Raw genomic sequence first — 23,010 nt, 5'->3', positions numbered from 1 at the left:
ACTGACTGGTACACCCATGGTGTTACCAGAGCGTCCACAGCTATTGCCTGAGGGTCCCTTGATCTGGCGCAATACCTGTCCAGTTTTTTGTTGAGGCGGGACGCCATCATGTCCACCTTTGGTTTTTCCAAACTGTTTACAATCATGTGGAAGACTTCTGGATGAAGTCCCTACTCTCCCGGGTGGAGGTCGTGCCTGCTGAGGAAGTCTGCTTCCCAGTTGTCCACTCCCGGAATGAACACTGCTGACAGTGCTATCACATGATTTTCCGCCCAGCGAAGAATCCTTGCAGCTTCTGCCATTGCCCTCCTGCTTCTTGTGCCACCCTGTCTGTTTACGTGGGCGACTGCCATGATGTTGTCTGACTGGATCAACACCGGCTGACCTTGAAGCAGAGGTCTTGCTAGGCTTAGAGCATTGTAAATGGCCCTTAGCTCCAGGATATTTATGTGAAGTGATGTCTCCAGGCTTGACCACAAGCCCTGGAAATTTCTTCCCTGTGTGACTGCTCCCCAGCCTCGCAGGCTGGCATCCGTGGTCACCAGGACCCAGTCCTGAATGCCGAATCTGCGGCCCTCTAGAAGATGAGCACTCTGCAACCACCACAGGAGAGACACCCTTGTCTTTGGTGACAAGGTTATCCGCTGATGCATCTGAAGATGCGACCCGGACCATTTGTCTAGCAGATCCCACTGGAAAGTTCTTGCGTGAAAACTGCCGAATGGGATTGCTTCGTAGGAAGCCACCATTTTTCCCAGGACATTTGTGCATTGATGCACTGACACTTGGCCTGGTTTTAGGAGGTTTCTGACTAGTTCGGATAACTCCCTGGCTTTCTCCTCCAGGAGAAACACCTTTTTCTGGACTGTGTCCAGGATCATCCCTAGGAATAGAAGACATGTCGTCGGGATCAGCTGCGATTTTGGAATATTGAGAATCCAACCGTATTGCCGCAACACTACCTGAGACAGTGCTACCCCGACTTCCAACTGTTCCCTGGATCTTGCCCTTATCAGGAGATCGTCCAAGTAAGGGATAACTAAAACTCCCTTCCTTCGAAGGAGTATCATAATTTCGGCCATTACCTTGGTAAAGACCCGGGGTGCCGTGGACAATCCAAACGGCAGCGTCTGAAACTGATAGTGACAGTTCTGTACCACAAACCTGAGGTACCCTTGGTGAGAAGGGTAAATTGGGACATGGAGGTAAGCATCCTTGATGTCCAGAGACACCATATAATCCCCTTCTTCCAGGTTCGCAATCACTGCTCTGAGTGACTCCATCTTGAATTTGAACCTCTGTATGTAAGTGTTCAAGGATTTTAGATTTAAAATCGGTCTCACCGAGCCGTCCGGCTTCGGTACCACAAACAGCGTGGAATAATACCCCTTTCCCTGTTGCAGGAGGGGTACCTTGATTATCACCTGCTGGGAATACAGCTTGTGAATGGCTTCCAATACCGCCTCCCTGTCGGAGGGAGACGTCGGTAAAGCAGACTTTAGGAAACGGCGAGGGGGAGACGTCTCGAATTCCAATTTGTACCCCTGAGATACCACCTGAAGGATCCAGGGGTCCACTTGCGAGTGAGCCCACTGCGCGCTGAAAGTCTTGAGACGGGCCCCCACCGTGCCTGAGTCCGCTTGTAAAGCCCCAGCGTCATGCTGAGGACTTGGCAGAGGCAGGAGAGGGCTTCTGTTCCTGGGAACTGGCTGTTTGCTGCAGCCTTTTCCCTCTCCCTCTGCCACGGGGCAGAAAAGAGGAACCTTTTGCCCGCTTGCCCTTAAGGGGCCGAAAGGACTGCGCCTGATAATACGGCGTCTTCTTATGTTGAGAGGCTACCTGGGGTAAAAATGTGGATTTCCCAGCAGTTGCCGTGGCTACCAGGTCTGATAGACCTACCCCAAATAACTTCTCCCCTTTATAAGGCAATACTTCCATATGCCTTTTGGAATCCGCATCCCCTGACCACTGTCGTGTTCATAACCCTCTTCTGGCAGAAATGGACAGCGCACTTACTCTTGATGCCAGTCGGCAGATATCCCTTTGTGCATCACGCATATATAGAAATGCATCTTTTAAATGCTCTATAGTCAGTAATATACTGTCCCTGTCTAGGGTATCAATATTGTCCGTCAGGGAATCCGACCAAGCCACCCCAGCACTGCACATCCAGGCTGAGGCGATTGCTGGTCGCAGTATAACTCCCGTGTGAGTGTATATACATTTTAGGATATTCTCCTGCTTTCTGTCAGCAGGTTCCTTAAGGGCGGCCGTCTCAGGAGAGGGTAGTGCCACCTGTTTAGACAAGCGTGTGAGCGCTTTATCCACCCTAGGGGGTGTTTCCCAACGTGCCCTATCCTCTGGCGGGAAAGGGTATGATGCCAATAACCTTTTAGGAATTATCAGTTTTTTATCGGGGGAAACCCACGCTTCATCACACACCTCATTTAATTCCTCAGATGCAGGGAAAAAAAAAAGGCAGTTTTTTTTCACCAAACATAATACCCTTTTTAGTGGTACTTGTATTATCAGAAATATGTAAAACATTTTTTATTGCCTCAATCATGTAAGGTGTGGCCCTACTGGAAGTCACATTCGTCTCTTCATCGTCGACACTGCAGTCAGTATTCCGTGTCGGCGTCTGTGTCTGCCATCTGAGGTAACGGGCGTTTTAGAGCCCCTGATGGCCTTTGAGACGCCTGGACAGGCACAAGCTGAGTAGCCGGCTGTCTCATGTCGTCAACTGTCTTTTGTAAAGAACTGACACTGTCACATATTCCTTCCATAAGCCTATCCACTCAGGTGTCGACTCCCTAGGGGGTGACATCTCTATTACAGGCAATTGCTCCGCCTCCACATCATTTTCCTCCTCAAACATGTCGACACAATCGTACCGACACACCGCACACACACAGGGAATGCTCTGATAGAGGATAGGACCCCACTAGCCCTTTGGGGAGACAGAGGGAGAGTATGCCAGCACACACCAGAGCGCTATATATACACAGGGATACCACTATATAATGTGTTTTCCCCTTATAGCTGCTGATATTATCAAACTGCGCCAAATTAGTGCCCCCCCCCCCCCCCCTCTCTTTTTTACCCTTTTCTGTAGTGCAGGACTGCAGGGGAGAGTCAGGGAGATGTCCTTCCAGCGGAGCTGTGATGGAAAATGGCGCCAGTGTGCTGAGGAGATAGGCTCCGCCCCCTTCTAGGCGGACTTTTCTCACGCTTTTTGCTGTATTCTGGCAGGGGTTAAAATACATCCATATAGCCCTGGGGGTTATATGTGGTGTATTTTTGCCAGCCAAAGTGTTTATATTGCTGCTCAGGGCGCCCCCCCCCTAGCGCCCTGCACCCTCAGTGACCGCAGTGTGAAGTGTGCCTGAGGAGCAATGGCGCACAGCTGCAGTGCTGTGCGCTACCTTGATGAAGACTGATGTCTTCTGCCGCCGATTTTCCGGACCTCTTCTTGCTTCTGGCTCTGTAAGGGGGCCGGCGGCGCGGCTCTGGGACCGGACTCCGAGGCTGGGCCTGTGTTTGGTCCCTCTGGAGCTAATGGTGTCCAGTAGCCTAAGAAGCCCAAGCTGGCTGCAAGCAGGCAGGTTCGCTTCTTCTCCCCTTAGTCCCTCGATGCAGTGAGCCTGTTGCCAGCAGGTCTCACTGAAAATAAGAAACCTAAAACTAACTTTTTCTAAGAAGCTCAGGAGAGCCCCCTAGATTGCACCCTGCTCGGTCGGGCACAAAAATTTAACTGAGGCTTGGAGGAGGGTCATAGGGGGAGGAGCCAGTGCACACCAGGTAGTCCTAAAGCTTTACTTTTGTGCCCAGTCTCCTGCGGAGCCGCTATTCCCCATGGTCCTTACGGAGTTCTCAGCATCCACTAGGACGTCAGAGAAACCAAGATAACGTGACTTATATATGGAATCTTGTTCCTAACCAGGTACTGAACGTTTCCAGTACCCTAGCCCAAACAGCTATTTGCTTTCATGCCAGCTGAAAATCTGGGCTGGCCTTAATCTGATGTAGAGGCCATTGTAACAAATATGAATATTTAAAATACATTTTTAAAGACAGTACCCAGCTGGAAAAGGAAAAAGAAACAGATATCCCATTTAGTGAGATTTCTATTTTATTTGGGTGTCACCCAACTCTTTCCCCATTAAACCGCTGGTGCCCCCATCAGGAGGTCCTACCTTATTCTGGGATTTTCCACAAAAAATGCCTTATACAACCTAGGCTCTGCTGCCTCCAAGGACAGCTAGCCCCCACTGCTCCATAATAACAGTTTACTTACTGAGTAAAATAAGAATTTACTCACCGGTAATTCTATTTCTCGTAGTCCGTAGTGGATGCTGGGTACTCCGTAAGGACCATGGGGGTATAGACGGGCTCCGCAGGAGACTGGGCACTCTAAAAGAAAGATTAGGTACTATCTGGTGTGCACTGGCTCCTCCCTCTATGCCCCTCCTCCAGACCTCAGTTAGGGAAACTGTGCCCAGAAGAGCTGACATTACTAGGAAAGGATTTGGAATCCAGGGTAAGACTCATACCAGCCACACCGTACAACTTGTGATAACTATACCCAGTTAACAGTATGAACAATAACTGAGCCTCATTCAAAGATGGCTCATAACAATAACCCTTTAGTTAAGCAATAACTATATACATATATTGCAGAGAGTCCGCACTTGAGACGGGCTCCCAGCATCCACTACGGACTACGAGAAATAGAATTACCGGTGAGTAAATTCTTATTTTCTCTGACGTCCTAGTGGATGCTGGGTACTCCGTAAGGACCATGGGGATCATACCAAAGCTCCCAAAAGGGCAGGAGAGTGCGGATGACTCTGCAGCACCGAATGAGCAAACACAAGGTCCTCCTCAGCCAGGGTATCAAACTTGTAGAACTTTGCAAAAGTGTTTGAACCTGACCAAGTAGCTGCTCGGCAAAGCTGTAATGCCGAGACCCCTCGGGCAGCCGCCCAAGAAGAGCCCACCTTCCTCGTGGAATGGGCTTTCACTGATTTAGGATGCGGCAGTCCAGCCGCAGAATGTGCAAGTTGAATCGTGCTACAGATCCAACGAGCAATAGTCTGCTTTGAAGCAGGAGCGCCAACCTTGTTGGCTGCATACAGGACAAACAGTGCCTCTGTTTTCCTAACCCGAGCCGTTCTGGCTACATCAATTTTTAAGGCCCTGACTACATCTAGGGACTTGGAATCCTCCAGTTTGCTGGGTGCATACAGGATAAATAGCGAGTCAGTTTTTCTGACTCCAGCCGTCCTGGAAACATAAATTTTCAGGGCCCGTACTACATCCAGCAACTTGGAATGCTCCAAGTCCCGAGTAGCCGCCGGCACCACAATAGGTTGGTTCAAATGAAACGCTCATACCACCTTAGGAAGGAATTAAGGACGAGTCCTCAATTCTGCCCTGTCCATATGGAAAATCAGTATGAACGAAAGAAAAAGGTCGCACAGACTAAATAGATTTATTTATACGTCAATTGTGTGTATTCAATAGTACCCCGCTTATCATTCAGTTTTCAATATTACAGAGTTATGAATCGGGGGAGGTGCTCCTGGAATAAGATTTGATATAAATGAACTAAAGAGAAAAAAGTATTCCGTATAAGGGCACACTCAAAACAAATACACTATTATATCCTAAAGTCCACGCCCCTTAGGGGAGAGGACCACAAATTGGTTAAAATATAACTTTTATTGATATATGTTAAAGCTTACGAAATATGTGTGGGTGAAAAAATAATAATAATAATGAAAAAATAAAGATAATGGAAAAATTAAGAAAAATGGAAAAATTATAAAAATTATAGATTGTGCAAACTTAATGTGATATTAAAAAGCTGAACCACTGTATTGATGTGCGCGTTGTTAATTCTTCCAATAAAGAAGGTGTGTGTCACTTTATTCTGTGGTTACATTAATCATTGCTACAACTGTTGCAATGTTGTAGCTGCTTATGACAAAGATGGTATTTGTATCAATTTCACTATGAAGGTCTTATTTTTAAAACCTACTATACCTTCCACATAAGCAGTGTATAGAAACACACACAAATAAAGGTATTAATAAAATGCTGCTGGATAGATTTCTTCATAAAGAGTGATGTAATTATTGTACATAATAGTCCTTTATATGTATATAACTTTATATGTCCCCATCAATGTTCATAGTTACATATCAGTGTTTCCTATAAGGGGTACAATAGTATTAACCCTATGCTTGTCTCGTGGGCTAAGTTCTCTTATATATACACACACAGTGGGTAGCGATAGTCTCACTATACACAATAGATATTGTTCTTGCACCCACATTTATAATAGATCTGTGTTAATATGCCCTGAGCAATGGTCTTATAGTAAAGTGGCAGCATTAAATATCCAATAAACAGTATGTTTAAAAGTCGGATATTAATTAATAATAGTCGGCGTCTCGGGGCATTTTCAGTGTGTCCCAGCGCCCAGTATTAAATTAAGCTGCAGCAAGCACCTCTATCCGCTGTAACTATAATGTACAAGTAACAGGGGGTTATATGGTAATAGTCCTAAGAACCGCTATCGGCGTTTACCGATAAACGCGGTCAGACCTGTTGATTACAGCTGACCGTGATCGGGATCCCCCGATTGATGCGGTCATAGGATTGTTGTTGGACCGTATGTACTAAATACTTATAAACAAACGTACGATAGATCCTGCTCTCAGGTGTCTATTAGCTGTATGAGTACGTCTGCAGTTCAACCATTAACAGTGTGCCCGTGCTGCTAGCACGCACGTCACACTTGAATAGGCTAATGTAGTCAATCCAGCAGTGTAATATGGAGGAACACACGCACAAACATATATTAACTTTGTAGGAGACTTAAATGTCCATTTTAACAGTGGTAAAGCTGACAAGCGTGCCCCGTCCTGCCTAACGATCGTTTCGCATTACAGCTTCATCCCTATGATGAAGCTGTAATGCGAAACGATCGTTAGGCAGGACGGGGCACGCTTAGAACGTGTCCGTCTTTTTGTCAGCTTTACCACTGTTAAAATGGACATTTAAGTCTCCTACAAAGTTAATATATGTTTGTGCATGTGTTCCTCCATATTACACTGCTGGATTGACTACATTAGCCTATTCAAGTGTGACGTGCGTGCTAGCAGCACGGGCACACTGTTAATGGTTGAACTGCAGACGTACTCATACAGCTAATAGACACCTGAGAGCAGGATCTATCGTACGTTTGTTTATAAGTATTTAGTACATACGGTCCAACAACAATCCTATGACCGCATCAATCGGGGGATCCCGATCACGGTCAGCTGTAATCAACAGGTCTGACCGCGTTTATCGGTAAACGCCGATAGCGGTTCTTAGGACTATTACCATATAACCCCCTGTTACTTGTACATTATAGTTACAGCGGATAGAGGTGCTTGCTGCAGCTTAATTTAATACTGGGCGCTGGGACACACTGAAAATGCCCCGAGACGCCGACTATTATTAATTAATATCCGACTTTTAAACATACTGTTTATTGGATATTTAATGCTGCCACTTTACTATAAGACCATTGCTCAGGGCATATTAACACAGATCTATTATAAATGTGGGTGCAAGAACAATATCTATTGTGTATAGTGAGACTATCGCTACCCACTGTGTGTGTATATATAAGAGAACTTAGCCCACGAGACAAGCATAGGGTTAATACTATTGTACCCCTTATAGGAAACACTGATATGTAACTATGAACATTGATGGGGACATATAAAGTTATATACATATAAAGGACTATTATGTACAATAATTACATCACTCTTTATGAAGAAATCTATCCAGCAGCATTTTATTAATACCTTTATTTGTGTGTGTTTCTATACATTGCTTATGTGGAAGGTATAGTAGGTTTTAAAAATAAGACCTTCATAGTGAAATTGATACAAATACCATCTTTGTCATAAGCAGCTACAACATTGCAACAGTTGTAGCAATGATTAATGTAACCACAGAATAAAGTGACACACACCTTCTTTATTGGAAGAATTAACAACACGCACATCAATACAGTGGTTCAGCTTTTTAATATCACATTAAGTTTGCACAATCTATAATTTTTATAATTTTTCCATTTTTCTTAATTTTTCCATTATCTTTATTTTTTCATTATTATTATTATTTTTTCACCCACACATATTTCGTAAGCTTTAACATATATCAATAAAAGTTATATTTTAACCAATTTGTGGTCCTCTCCCCTAAGGGGCGTGGACTTTAGGATATATTAGTGTATTTGTTTTGAGTGTGCCCTTATACGGAATACTTTTTTCTCTTTAGTTCATATGGAAAATCAGATATGGGCTTTTACACGACAAAGCCGCCAATTCTGACACCCGCCTGGCCGAAGCCAAGGCCAACAACATGACCACCTTCCACATGAGATATTTTAACTCCACGGTCTTAAGTGGCTCAAACCAATGTGATTTTAGGAAATCCAACACAACGTTGAGATCCCAAGGTGCCACTGGAGGCACAAAAGGGGGCTGAATATGCAGCACTCCCTTAACAAACGTCTGAACTTCAGGCAGTGAAGCCAGTTCTCTTTAAAAGAAAATAGACAAGGCCGAAATCTGGACTTTTATGGACCCCAATTTTAGGCCCATAGTCACTCCTGACTGGAGGAAGTGCAGAAAACGACCCAGCTGAAATTCCTCTGTTGGGGCCTTCCTGGCCTCACACCAAGCAACATATTTTCTCCATATTCGGTGATAATGTTTTGCTGTCACATCCTTCCTACCTTTAATCAGCGTAGGAATGACTTCATCAGGAATGCCTTTTTCCATTAGGATCTGGCGTTCAACCGCCATGCCGTCAAACGCAGCCGCGGTAAGTCTTGGAACAGACAGGACCCTTGCAGCAGCAGGTCCTGTCGGAGCGGCAGAGGCCATGGGTCCTCTGAGATCATTTCTTGAAGTTCCGGGTACCAAGCTCTTCTTGGCCAATCCGGAACGATGAGTATAGTTCTTACTCCTCTCTTTCTTATTATTCTCAGTACCTTGGGTATGAGAGGAAGAGGAGGGAACACATAGACCGACTGGTACACCCACGGTGTCACTAGTGCGTCCACAGCTATCGCCTGAGAGTCCCTTGATCTGGCGCAATATCTTTTTAGCTTTTTGTTGAGGCGGGACGCCATCATGTCCACCTGTGGTCGTTCCCAACGGTTTACAATGAGCTTGAAGACTTCTGGATGAAGTCCCCACTCTCCCGGGTGGAGGTCGTGTCTGCTGAGGAAGTCTGCTTCCCAGTTTTCCACTCCCGGAATGAACACTGCTGACAATGCTAACACGTGATTCTCCGCCCATCGAAGAATCCTTGTGGCTTCTGCCATCGCCATCCTGCTTCTTGTGCTGCCCTGTCTGTTTACATGGGCAACCGCCGTGATGTTGTCTGACTGAATCAGTATCGGTTGGTTTTGAAGCAGGGATTCTGCTTGACTCAGAGCATTGTAAATGGCCCTTAGTTCCAGAATATTTATGTGTAAGGAAGTTTCCTGACTCGACCATTGTCCTTGGAAATTTCTTCCCTGAGTGACTGCCCTCCAACCTCGGAGGCTTGCATCCGTAGTCACCAGGACCCAGTCCTGTATGCCGAATCTACGGCCCTCGAGAAGATGGGCACTCTGCAGCCACCACAACAGAGACACCCTGGCCCTCGGGGACAGGGTGATCAACCGATGCATCTGAAGATGCGATCCGGACCACTTGTCCAATAGATCCCACTGGAAGATCCTTGCATGGAACCTGCCGAAGGGAATTGCTTCGTAAGAAGCTACCATCTTTCCCAGTATTCGCGTGCAGTGATGCACTGACACTTGTTTTGGTTTCAGGAGTTCCCTGACCAGGGATGATAATTCCTGGGCCTTCTCCTCCGGGAGAAACACCTTCTTCTGTTCTGTGTCCAGAATCATGCCCAGGAACAGCAGACGTGTCGCAGGAATCAGCTGTAACTTTGGAATATTCAGAATCCAGCCGTGCTGATGCAGCACTTCCTGTGATAGTGCTACGCTGACTAGCAACTGCTCCTTGGACCTCGCCTTTATCAGGAGATCGTCCAAGTACGGGATAATTATAACTCCCTTCTTTCGGAGGAGTATTATCATCTCGGCCATTACCTTGGTAAATACCCTCGGTGCCGTGGACAGACCAAACGGCAGCGTCTGGAATTGGTAATGACAGTCCTGTACCACAAACCTGAGGTACTCCTGGTGAGGTGGGTAAATGGGGACATGCAGGTATGCATCCTTGATGTCCAATGACACCATAAAATCCCCCTCTTCCAGGCTTGCAATAACCGCCCTGAGCGATTCCATCTTGAACTTGAACTTCCTTATGTAAGTGTTCAAGGATTTAAAATTTAGGATGGGTCTTACCGAACCATCCGGTTTCGGTACCACAAACATTGTGGAATAGTAACCCCACCCCTGTTGAAGGGGGGGGTACCATGATTATCACCTGCTGGAGGTACAGCTTGTGAATAGCTGCCAGTACTACCTCCCTTTCTTTGGGAGCAGCCGGCAAGGCTGATTTGAGGTAACAGCGAGGGGGAGTGGCCTCGAACTCCAGCTTGTATCCCTGAGATACCACTTGCAGCAACCAGAGATCTACCTGTGAGCGAACCCACTGGTCGCTGAAGTTCCGGAGACGCGCCCCCACCGCACCTGGCTCCGCCTGTGGAGCCCCAGCGTCATGCGGTGGACTTAGAGGACGCGGGGGAGGATTTTTGTTCCTGGGAACTGGCTGTCTGGTGCAGCTTTTTCCCTCTTCCCTTGCATCTGGGCAAAAAGGAAGCGCCTTTGACCCGCTTGCCTTTTTGGGGTCGAAAGGACTGTACCTGATAATACTGTGCTTTCTTAGGCTGTGAGGAAACCTGAGGTAAAAATGTCGACTTCCCAGCTGTTGCTGTGGATACGAGGTCCGAGAGACCTTCCCCAAATAATTCCTCACCCTTATAAGGCAGAACCTCCATGTGCCTTTTAGAATCAGCATCACCTGTCCACTGCCGAGTCCATAATACTCTCCTGGCAGAAATGGACATCACATTAATTCTAGATGCCAGCCGGCAAATATCCCTCTGTGCATCCCTCATATATAAGACAACGTCTTTAATATGCTCTATGGTTAGCAAAATAGTATCCCTGTCTAGGGTATCAATATTATCTGACAGGGTATCGGACCAAGCTGCTGCAGCACTACACATCCACGCTGACGCAATTGCAGGTCTCAGTATAGTACCTGAGTGTGTATATACAGACTTCAGGATAGCCTCCTGCTTTCTATCCGCAGGCTCCTTTAAGGCGGCCGTATCCTGAGACGGCAGTGCCACCTTTTTTGACAAGTGTGTGAGCGCCTTATCCACCCTAGGGGATGTCTCCCAACGTAACCTGTCCTCTGGCGGGAAAGGGTACGCCATCAGTAACTTTTTAGAAATTACCAGTTTTTTATCAGGGGAACCCCATGCTTCTTCACACACTGCATTCACTCATCTGATGGGGGAAAAACCACTGGCTGCTTTTTCTCCCCAAACATAATACCCTTTTTTGTGGTAACCGGGTTAATATCAGAAATGTGCAACACATTTTTCATTGCCGTAATCATGCATCAGATGGCCCTTGTGGATTGAACATTTGTCTCCTCGTCGTCGACACTGGAGTCAGAATCCGTGTCGACGTCTGTGTCTGCCATCTGAGGTAGCGGGCGTTTGTGAGCCCCTGATGGCCTCTGAGACGCCTGGGCAGGCACGGGCTGAGAAGCCTGCTGTCCCACAGCTGTTACGTAATCCAATATTTTATGTATGGAGTTGACACTGTCGGTTAATACCTTCCACATATCCACCCACTCTGGTGTCGGCCCCACAGGGGGTGACATCACACTTAACGGCACCTGCTCCGCCTCCACATAAGCTTCCTCATCAAACATGTCGACACAGCCGTACCGACACACCGCACACACACAGGGAATGCTCTGACTGAGGACAGGACCCCACCAAGTCCTTTGGGGAGACAGAGAGAGAGTATGCCAGCACACACCACAGCGCTATATATCACAGGGATGCACACTGTACAGAGTGATTTTTCCCTTATAGCAGCTTATATATACATATAGATTTGCGCCTAAATTTATGTGCCCCCCCTCTCTTTTTTACCCTAGAAGTCTGGAGCTGCAGGGGAGAGCCTGGGGAGCGTCCTTCCAGCTGAACTGTGAAGAGAAAATGGCGCCGGTGTGCTGAGGGAGATAGCCCCGCCCCTTCATCGGCGGACTTCTTCCCGCGTTTGTCTGTATAATGGGGGGGGGGGGGGGGTTATGCACATATACAGTGTTATACACTGTATTATGTGCTTTTAGCCAATCTAAGGTACTCTAATTGCTGCCTAGGGCACCCGCCCCCCCCCCCCCCCCCCCCCCCCCAGCGCCCTGCACCCATCAGTGACCGGAATATGTGTGGTATGCAGAGGGAGCAATGGCGCACAGCTGCAGTGCTGTGCGCTACCTTCATGAAGACCGGAGTCTTCAGCCGCCGATTTCATCTATTTTCTTCGTTCTTCTGGCTCTGCAAGGGGGACGGCGGCGCGGCTCCGGGACCGGACGACCGAGGCTGGGCCTGTGTTCGATCCCTCTGGAGCTAATGGTGTCCAGTAGCCTTAGAAGCCCAAGCTAGCTGCAAGCAGGCAGGTTCGCTTCTCTCCCCTCAGTCCCACGAAGCAGTGAGTCTGTTGCCATGAGATCTCACTAAAAATAAAAAAACTAACAAATACTTTCTTTCTAGGAAGCTCAGGAGAGCCCCTAGGGTGCATTCAGCTCTGGCCGGGCACAGATACTAACTGAGGTCTGGAGGAGGGGCATAGAGGGGGGAGCCAGTGCACACCAGATAGTACATAATCTTTCTTTTAGAGTGCCCAGTCTCCTGCGGAGCCCATCTATACCCCCATGGTCCTTACGGAGTACCCAGCATCCACTAGGACGTCAGAGAAATATCTTTTACCTTGTATGCTGAAGTATACAGCTTTCATCGTGTGATGAATTATCTGTGTAGCCTGTGAAGTGGATGCTTTATTTGTGTTTGGTTTCTCAGCTTGCTTTACTCTGAAAAGCTGTAGGGGACATACCGTATGAAGAGAGCTGCATTTGTAAAACAAAAAACTTTTCAAGTTAAACCTAGACAATCTGCCTAGGTCAGAGAGGATAATACAGTTCATGCAAACAACATATGTATATGAGTATTGCTTACTGTAAATACAACCTCTTAACTTGCCGCTCTAAGACATGCTAACATCTAGCACCTTCACAGTGTTATACACTATTTATGACTGTAATCACAATACCTCTGAAAGTGATATCAAACTGACCCTCCAGAGACAGTACCCACATCAGTACTGAGGTCAAAAAAGAACCACTGACAATATTATAACAAAGTCAGTAATCAAAACTAGCAGTCAGTCATACATGTAATCTATAAATTAGACATATGAGCATATCATCAACTACAACACATTTCAAAGTATGTAGGGGTACATATTACTGAATTCTGTTCTATACAGACAATAATGCATTTAGAACGCAAAAGTGAAGAAAACCACAGTATGTACACAGACTCATATGCATTAGGCACTAAGCTTAACTATTCATAGAATTGTAGTGCTGTATCACCCGCACTCAGTAGAGTGGGATACAGGGAGACACACCTCACTTCCAGGCTCGATCAATACGTTAAAAAACGCTCAGTGGAACCAGACGCTACTAGTGTACACCAACGCTCCGAGATTACAGCGAACACAGACGCACTGTGCACACAGATGCTCCGGGACTATACAGATATAGTAACCGGGTCTCCACACGGTAGCATTTTAGTGAACACAGAAGCAGCGGCCTAAGCTGCGATCAAGACCCCTCATGGTAGCGTCTGAGACACGTGGAAACTGGTCATGAACCGGGGGGAGGGGCGACCAGGAGAGCGTCTGACTCCCCACTGCTGACATCACCCCAGGGATCGCGGCCTCATCCTAATCATGTGCGCCTATGATCCCTAAGGCCTAGCGCTGGAGCACCGTGGTGGCAGCACATCAGCCACTGTTTGGTAGTCTCCTCCAATACAGTGCGGCTGTGTCCGTATTCCCCTAGTAAGCGGAACCGATGCCTTACCTTCTCCCCGTGCTCTGGCCACAGCCTGGTAACGTCTGCTGGACCTGCTAGAATATCCAACACAGATGCCCGCCGAGACAACACTGTACACGTGGGTAAGCATTGTTGCGACCCGGCGCAGAGTTGTTGGAGCGACTCTTTCCAATATGCGTGTAAGATGCTGTTAAGAAAAATTGCTCAAAATATAGTAAGACTATAAAAATAAAATAATAAAGCTTAGGGTTGCCTAGAACAGCAGCCCTGTGACCATGGTCCGGCTCATGCCGCACCAAATCAAAAACTGATTTGCCTCAGCTAGTGGGCGGGATATATGGACTAGTCCGTTGCATCCTGGGAGGACTGAAAGCTTGTGATCGTTTGGTGCCAATCCGCTATCGCTCCATCATATCCCATTGTTATCCTGTGGATAACCTGTGGACACTGCCGGAGAAATACCAAGGTAGATCCTGTGGATCACTGTGGACCCTGATATAGAAATATTTGTTAACAAACAAAGGGAAGAAAGAAGTAGTGTTTACAATAAGACAGCAGTATATAATGTCACTATGTGGGAGCTCTACACTTACTTATACCACTTGTACTGACTGCATCACTCACCTAAACATGATATACACGTAGGGACCGTACATCATACAGACACTGCATCTCATGTGCTCCTATTGTGAGGAGACCGTACATCATACAGACACTGCAGGGTCACTGCATCTCATGTGCTCCTATTGTGAGGGGACTGTACATCATACAGACACTGCAGGGTCACTACATCTCATGTGCTCCTATTGTGAGGAGAGCGTACATCATAGAGACACTGCAGGGTCACTGCATCTCATGTGCTCCTATTGTGAGGGGACCGTACATCATACAGACACTGCAGGGTCACTGCATCTCATGTGCTCCTATTGTGAGGGGACCATACATCATACAGACATTGCAGGGTCACCACATCTCATGTGCTCCTATTGTGAGGGGACCGTACATCATACAGACACTGCAGGGTCACTGCATCTCATGTGCTCCTATTGTGAGGGGACCGTACATCATACAGACACTGCAGGGTCACTGCATCTCATGTGCTCCTATTGTGAGGGGACCGTACATCATACAGACACTGCAGGGTCACTACATCTCATGTGCTCCTATTGTGAGGGGAACGTACATCATACAGACACTGCAGGGTCACTGCATCTCATGTGCACCTATTGTGAGGGGACTGTACATCATGGAGACACTGCAGGGTCACTGCATCTCATGTGCTCCTATTGTGAGGGGACCGTACATCATACAGACACTGCAGGGTCACTGCATCTCATGTGCTCCTATTGTGAGGGGACTGTACATCATGGAGACACACTTGTGTAGAGTGATTTCCATGTTTGTAGGTGTTAACACAAATGGTACAAAACCCTTTGCTCTCAGCACATCCTGGGCTACATTACAGGAGCACTGACAGCCACATATTTCTCCTGCTGAAAGCCACTCCTCCTGTTCCCACTCCCCTATGCGCTCATGCAGGATCTGGCGCCCGCAGCCCCAAGCTCCGACCAGTGGGAGCCTCTGCCGCATAAAGTCAGCAGCAACGCTGGCTACCAGTAAATTCCCTGTGTACTGAGCTCCCCTGGCCCGCCGCCTCCCTCGGCCCCCATGTGCTCAGCTGTGCAGTGTACAGAGGGAGCGTCGAGTAAGAAGCCGGCACCAGCGCCGAAAGAAGGGGAAATCATGTAATTGGCTGCCTACACACTGCACTACAGTACACTATATTAAACTACTGTACACTACATTACACTCTAAGGGCAGGGAGGGATGTAAAGTGCTCTACCTGGCGGAATGTGTGTAAGTGGCGCTACTGTGCGGCGTAATTTGAATAATGGAGACTACTGTGCAGCGTAATATGACATGATATTATTTTGAGGCTAAGCCTCTTACCCATGAAGCCACGCCCCTACATTTTTTGGCCGCGTGTGCACTGGCCCTGTCTTAAATATGCGGGAGGGGGGGGGTGCCGTTTCTTGCACACAGCGCTAAAATGTCTAGTTACGGCACTGATATATACTGTATACTTAGTGAATTGTTGGCTAAAAAAAAAAACTAAACTCTGCTATCTGTTTTCTGAGACTGTGAAAATGAAGGTCTCTCAGAATTGCTCCTAGTTTAGGCCATTATCTCCGGTGGGAGCATTGGGATCATTATCTCAGGCTGGGGTCACCGTCTGTCTGATGCGTCTCCGCTGTGAGAGCTTCAAGTGTCAGACTGACCCTAGAATTAGATCTAGAATATAATGTAATATTATAACAGTCAGGCTGACGTGACTATACAGACACAGAGCCGAGAGGGCCCCGTTATAGCTGGGACTGTCTCCCTCACTGATTCCCTGACAAAGACAAAACGCGTGGTGCCAGGACAATAGGGGGTCATGTGCGCACACCACACAGCACGCCTCCGCCGCCCTCACTGCTATAACATGGGGCATGCTCTGCTTTATTTCTGCCTCCTGTCATAGAGCCATAACCCTGCACTGCCCCCACTGCAATCCCCTATTGGAGCCACAGTTTTATATATATATTCAGCCTTAATATAAGAGCACGGCCGTGCCCTTATAATATATAGAGGGTAATGCCTGCGCTCACTGAGAGGCGGATATGTGACACGTGATATACAGGGGGGCGGGGACAAATATGTAGCAGGCGATATACGAGGGGGGCATATGTGTTACAGGTAATATACAGGACACTACAGGCCTCTCCCCCTGTATAATAATTATAACAACAGGACACTACAGGCTGCTCCTCCTGTTTAATAACAGGACACCACAGGCTGCTCCCCCTGTATAGTAGGACCCCATTACCTGCTTTTGCGGACGACGGACTCCCGCTCGAGGGAAACCCGGAAGTTGCCGCGAAAGAAAAAAAAAACTCTCTTCCTGTGTGTGGACCGCAGAGGCCGTAGGTGTGATGGAACGCACAGGCCGGAAGTGAGGTGTGACTGGCAGGGGAACACAAGCTGCTTCCTCCTCAGTAACCGGACACACTGACGTTTATATCCCCGCCCCCGGCCCCTCCTCTAGCCCCGCCCCCGGCCTCAGCACAGGGAGAGGGCGCAGGTCCAGCACATGGCAGTGTGACAGGCGCTGGGGGCAGGGTTGATTCTATTTCGGAGTGGGAGCAGGGACGTATCTAGGGGAGGAGACACGTCACCAGGGGGAGGAGCTACTGGCGAACAGGGTAGGCGTATCTAGGGGAGGAGACACGTCACCAGGGGGAGGAGCTACGGGCGAGCAGGGTACCCGCTCGCCACGCTTCGGGCTCGGTGGCTCGCTTCGCTCGCCACCTGATTACTAAAGGTAATAGTTGGTGGCGTGGATAGTAGAGTTACTATCCCGCTGGCCTAGCTCCTCCCCCTTGCGTCGCGGCCCTTCCCTCAGACGGAAAAGGTCCCTTAGCCCACTTGATTCTAGCATCTACCATACTGATATGTGCACTGGCGTGCGCAGCACATTTTATTACGGGGTGCACCGTCGGAGGGGTGTGTCTAGCACCAACTATTGATGGTCAATGCATATAAAATATCCACTTTTGTACCAAGCCAGATAAAGCAGATACATTGTCAGATATTGTGGTGTGCACCAAACAAACACCCCTGATGGCACTCACTGCAATTACCCTGCTCCCCCTCAGCCTGTCAGTGTTGCTGCCGACCGCCTGCCAGTATTGAATTTGTCTTCCTAAGAGGAACGCTGGCTGCATGCTGATCCTCATCAGTGGCTGGCGTTGGCATAGCATAGAAGGAGAGAGGTGGGCATGTGACGGGTGGGCGTGCGAGCAGCATGACATAATCATGTCACATAACGCTGTTTTTGTACATGGAGGTGGAGCTGGGAATTTGAAAGCCGGTGGCAGTGGCACCCTTGATTAACCCAGGCGTCTGGTCAGTAATACAGTCCTGACAGGGTGCAGCGCAGAGGGGACAGTAATCAACCTGCTTGGTGATTGCTGCATCAGGCATGTGAGATCGGGGGGGGCCGGACATTAGGGGGTGCCTGTGCGCACCAAGCACCCCTCCTGCGCACACCTAAGGATATGTGGTATTATTATCATATAGGGGAGAGGGGACTGTACAGTGATATATGAGGGGAATAACACAGCTCCCGGCACACACTGATATGTGGTATTATTATTATATAGGGGAGAGGGGACCGTACAGTGATATATGAGGGGAATAACACAGCTCCCGGCACACACTGATATGTGGTATTATTATATAGGGGAGAGGGGACCGTACAGTGATATATGAGGGGAATAACACAGCTCCCGGCACACACTGATATGTGGTATTATTATATAGGAGAGAGGGGACAGTACAGTGATATATGAGGGGGAATAAAACAGCTTCCGGCACACACTGATATGTGGTATTATTATTATATAGGGGAGAGGGGACCGTACAGTGATATATGAGGGGAGAATAACACAGCCCCCGGCACACACTGATATGTGGTATTATTATATAGAGGAGAGGGGACTGTACAGTGATATATGAGGGGAATAACACAGCTCCCGGCACACACTGATATGTGGTATTATTATTTCTCTAACGTCCTAGTGGATGCTGGGGACTCCGTAAGGACCATGGGGAATAGACGGGCTCCGCAGGAGACATGGGCACTTTAAGAAAGAATTTGGATACTGGTGTGCTCTGGCTCCTCCCTCTATGTCCCTCCTCCAGACCTCAGTTTTAATCTGTGCCCGGACGAGCTGGGTGCTGTTTAGTGAGCTCTACTGAGCTTGCTATAAGAAAGTATTTTGTTAGGTTTTTTATTTTCAGGGAGCTCTGCTGGCAACAGACTCCCTGCATCGTGGGACTGAGGGGAGAGAAGCAACCCTGCTCTATGCAGATAGGTCCTGCTTCTTAGGCTACTGGACACCATTAGCTCCAGAGGGATCGTACACAGGGTCTCACCCTCGTCGTCCGATCCCAGAGCCGCGCCGCCGTCCCCCTCGCAGTGCCGGAAGACAGAAGCCGGGTGAGCATGAGAAGCAATAAGACTTCAAAATCGGCGGCAGAAGACTCCGGTCTTCACTGAGGTAGCGCACAGCACTGCAGCTGTGCGCCATTTCTCCCACACACACCTCACATACTCCGGTCACTGTAAGGGTGCAGGGGGGGGGGCGGGGGGGGCGCCCTGGGCAGCAATTGGGACCTCTTTGGCAAAAGTTTAACATATATACAGTTGGGCACTGTATATATGTATGAGCCCCTGACAAAAATTGTACATTGAAGCGGGACAGAAGCCCACCGCTGAGGGGGCGGGGCTTCTTCCTCAGCACTCACCAGTGCCATGTTTTCTCCACAGAAAGGGGGGGGGGGCACATAATTAGGCGCAAAAATCAATATAAACAGCGGCTACTGGGTTAACATTAAGTTACTGTGTTATTCCTGGGTTGTATAGCACTGGGGTGTGTGCTGGCATACTCTCTCTCTGTCTCTCCAAAGGGCCTTGTGGGGGAACTGTCTTCAAAAAGAGCATTCCCTGTGTGTGTGGTGTGTCGGTACGCTTGTGTCGACATGTTTGACGAGGAAGGCTATGTGGAAACAGGGCGGGAGCAAATGAATGTGGTGTCTCCGCCGCCGACGGCGCCGACACCTGATTGGATGGATATGTGGAAGGTTTTAAATGATAATGTTAATTCCTTGCATAAAAGGTTTGCTAAAGCTGAAGCCTTAGGACAGTCAGGGTCTCAGCCCGTGCCTGATCCTATGTCGCAGAGACCGTCAGGGTCTCAGAAGCGCCCACTATCCCAAATTGTTGACACAGATACCGACATGGATTCTGACTCCAGTGTCGATTACGATGATACAAAGTTACAGCCTAAATTGGCTAAATCCATCCGTTATATGATTATAGCAATTAAGGATGTGTTGCACATCACAGAGGAAACCCCAGTCCCTGACAAGAGGGTTCATATGTATGGGGGAAAAAGGCAGGTGGTGACCTTTCCCCCTTCACACGAGCTAAATGAGTTATGTGAAAAGGCTTGGGAATCTCCAGATAAAAAACTGCAGATTTCCAAACGGATGCTTCTGGCGTATCCTTTCCCGCCAACGGACAGGTTACGCTGGGAATCCTCCCCTAGGGTGTACAAAGCTTTAACACGCTTATCCAAGAGGGTAGCCCTGCCGTCACAGGATACGGCCACCCTCAAAGATGCTGCGGATAGAAAGCAAGAGGGTACCCTGAAGTCCATTTATACAAATTCAGGTACCTTACTGAGGCCAGCGATCGCGTCGGCCTGGGTGTGTAGTGCTGTAGCAGCATGGACGGACACCCTGGGGTAAATTTACTAAGGTGGGAGTTTTTTAGAACTGGTGATGTTGCCCATAGCAACCAATCAGATTCTATTTAACATTTGTCTAGCTGCTTCTAGAAGATAATAGATACAATCTGATTGGTTGCTATGGGCAACATCACCAGTTCTAAAAATCTCCCACCTTAGTAAATTTACCCCCCTGTCTGAGGAACTTGATACCTTAGACAAGGATACTATATTAATGACCCTGGGGCATATAAAAGACGCTGTCCTATATATGAGAGATGCTCAAAGAGACATTAGTCTACTGGGTTCTAGAGTAAATGCTATGTCGATTTCTGACAGAAGGGTCCCGTGGACTCGGCAATGGACAGGTGATGCCGACTCAAAAAGGCACATGGAGGTTTTACCTTACAAGGGTGAGGAATTGTTTGGGGAATGTCTCTCGGACCTGTTCTCCACAGCTACTGCTGGAAAGTCAAATGTTTTGCCATATGTTCCCTCACAAGCTAAGAAAGCACTGTATTACCAAATGCAGTCCTTTCGATCACAGAAAGGCAAGAAAGTCCGAGGTGCGTCCTTTCTTGCCAGGGGCAGAGGAAGGAAGCTGCACAACGCAGCTAGTTCCCAAGAACAGAAGTCCTCCCCGGCTTCCACTAAATCCATCGCATGACGCTGGGGCTCCACAGACGGAGCTAGGCCCGGTGGGGGCGCGTCTCCGAAATTTCAGCCACAAGTGGGTTCACTCCCAGTTGGGTCCCTGGGCAATATATATTGTGTCTCAAGGATACAAGCTGGAATTCGAAGAGATGCACCCTCACCGATACCTCAAATCGGCCCTGCCAGCTTCCCCCCTCAAGAGGGAAATAGTGTTAACTGCAATTCATAAATTGTATCTTCAACAGGTGGTGGGTGGTCAAGGTTCCCCTCCTTCAACAAGGAAGGGGTTATTATTCGACCATGTTTGTAGTAACGAAACCGGACGGTTTGGTCAGACCCAGGGCCGGTGCTAGGGTGTTCGGCGCCCTCCTGCAAACTATCAATTTTGCGCCTTTCTACAAATATAAATGTGACCGATCTCATCCTCAAGGCTGTAACTAGATATTTTGGTGCCCCCCTCCCCCTCAAGATCCACAACATGGATAGTGCGTGCCAAAGGCAAAAATATAGAGGCATAAAAAAATTAAGTAAAGTATAGCGGCGTAAAATAATTACAATGCACAGTAGTCTCCATTATTCAAAATTACGCAACACAGTAGTACCAGTTATATACATTACGCCAGGTAGAGTCCCTTATATACATTACGCCAGATAGAGCCCCCTTTTACATATTGCACCAGGTAGAGTCAGTCGCACATTATTCCAGGTAGAGCACTCTTTTACATATTGCGCAAGGTATAGTCTCCTTTTACAATGCCAGGTAGAGTCCCTTTTACAATGCCAGGTAGAACCAGTCACACATTATTCCAGATAAAGCACCCTTATACACAATGCACCAGGTAGAGTCCTCTTTTATACACTGAGAAAGGTAGAGTTCCCTTTTACACTTTGCGCCAGGTAGGGCACCCTTTTACACATGCCGCTTCCCCCAGCACACATTACTATGAACCCCCCTTGATCAGCAAATATTAATATGACCCCGCCTCCCCAGCACAGTAGTGTCCGTTAGTCACATTACACTGCATAGTAGTGTCCGTTACTCACATTACACCGCACAGTAGTGTCCGTTAGCCACATTACACCGCACAGTAGTGTCCGTTACTCACATTACACCGCACAGTAGTGTCCGTTAGTCACATTACACCGCACAGTAGTGTCCATTTCTCACATTACACCACACAGTAGTGTCCGTTAGTCACATTACACCGCACAGTAGTGTCCGTTACTCACATTACACCGCACAGTAGTGTCTGTTAGTCACATTACACCGCACAGTAGTGTCCATTAGTCACATTACACTGCATAGTAGTGTCCGTTACTCACATTACACCGCACAGTAGTGTCCGTTAGCCACATTACACCGCACAGTAGTGTCCATTTCTCACATTACACCACACAGTAGTGTCCGTTAGTCACATTACACCGCACAGTAGTGTCCGTTACTCACATTACACCGCACAGTAGTGTCTGTTAGTCACATTACACCGCACAGTAGTGTCCGTTAGTCACATTACACTGCACAGTAGCGTCCGTTACTCACATTACACCGCACAGTAGTGTCCGTTATTCACATTACACCGCACTGTAGTGTTCGTTACTCACATTACACCGCACAGTAGTGTCCGTTACTCACATTACACTGCACAGTAGTGTCCGTTACTCACATTACATCGCACAGTAGTGTCCGTTAGTCACATTACACTGCACAGTAGCGTCCGTTACTCACATTACACCGCACAGTAGTGTCCGTTATTCACATTACACTGCACAGTAGTGTCCATTTCTCACATTACACCACACAGTAGTGTCCGTTAGTCACATTACACCGCACTGTAGTGTTC

General features: G+C 47.9%; 1 protein-coding gene across 1 annotated transcript in view; it reads right to left on the bottom strand.

Moving 5' to 3' along the window:
- Positions 1–17,213, bottom strand: part of LOC135057142 (uncharacterized) — a 169,945-nt gene extending 152,732 nt beyond the window's left edge. Inside the window, exon 1 of the mRNA XM_063963039.1 lies at positions 17,050–17,213. The gene's annotated coding sequence lies outside the window, so the exon portion shown is untranslated. The remainder of the gene's footprint in view (positions 1–17,049) is intronic.
- Between the last annotated feature and the right edge of the window lie 5,797 nt (positions 17,214–23,010).

Source organism: Pseudophryne corroboree, chromosome 3, assembly GCF_028390025.1.
Source record: "Pseudophryne corroboree isolate aPseCor3 chromosome 3, aPseCor3.hap2, whole genome shotgun sequence".
NCBI classification, from domain to species: domain Eukaryota; kingdom Metazoa; phylum Chordata; class Amphibia; order Anura; family Myobatrachidae; genus Pseudophryne; species Pseudophryne corroboree.
This window is presented reverse-complemented; position numbering and strand designations above follow the sequence as displayed.